Raw genomic sequence first — 1,003 nt, 5'->3', positions numbered from 1 at the left:
TGATCAATGATGTAGAGTTTGCCTAAGGAGAGTCACATGGAGAGAAAACATTCTCTCAGGCTTTCAAGGAGAGCAAATTGGCTAAGCAATGGCTGTGACTCATCCACATGCCTGACACTGACAAACGATCTACAATCTGAGTTACAGGATCTCAGGATAAATCCTGAGGGGATTTGACTGACCTTATCAGATCCAAAAGCTATATTTCTTGTTACGTAGGTCATCCTTGTTATCTTGGTCTTAACCATCCAGCAGGAAAGTATAAAAATGAAGTACAAGGAGTAAAGCAATGTTGTTTTGTTGAGCTATAGTTGAGTCAGGCCAACAACTTCTGACATTGCCATTCAAGTGGAATTCCCATTACTACTATGAACTACTGGACTATTTTGGAGTATTTTGGTGAGTTCACACACCTATAATATTTAAATGATGGAACTAAACAAAAAAGGGGATTTACCTGAAAGTCCATTTTGTATCTGTGTTTTAAAATGGTTAGGATAGAGATATAGTTACATTCTCTTAATTCAAGGAATAGAGGGTTTTGTTCGAATAGTGTTTGTAAATAAGATATCATGTCTGCACCTTGTACAACAAATAACCACAAGGAAGGCAATATGCAATGTGTTATTTATTGTATCTGTCCTACCAATTTGATTTGAAACTCTCTCATTGCTATTTATTTCTCAATAAAATTATGAAAAATGTAAGAATGGAGAAATCCATCCAGTTTTCTGGCTCCTCCTTCTACATCAATGGGAGTAGGTGACCTAATGGAATGTCAGCCATACTGACTAGGACACATACTTTGGACAGTTGTTCCTAGATGTCCAACTTTTTGGGGTGGAAAAGTCCAAAACATGATCCAAGAAGTGTTAAGTTAGATCAACCGGCATTGTGCTTAGGGACAAAGAAACATGGAATAGAAACAGAAGAGTGGGGATGGCTTCCTCTTAAAAAAAGCAAAAGATTTATGTTTTCTGAAGAGAAACCAGATTATTGGCCC

This window comes from Octodon degus, unplaced genomic scaffold (assembly GCF_000260255.1).
Source record: "Octodon degus isolate 3935 unplaced genomic scaffold, OctDeg1.0 scaffold00050, whole genome shotgun sequence".
Classification (NCBI taxonomy): Eukaryota; Metazoa; Chordata; class Mammalia; order Rodentia; family Octodontidae; genus Octodon; species Octodon degus.
This window is presented reverse-complemented; position numbering follows the sequence as displayed.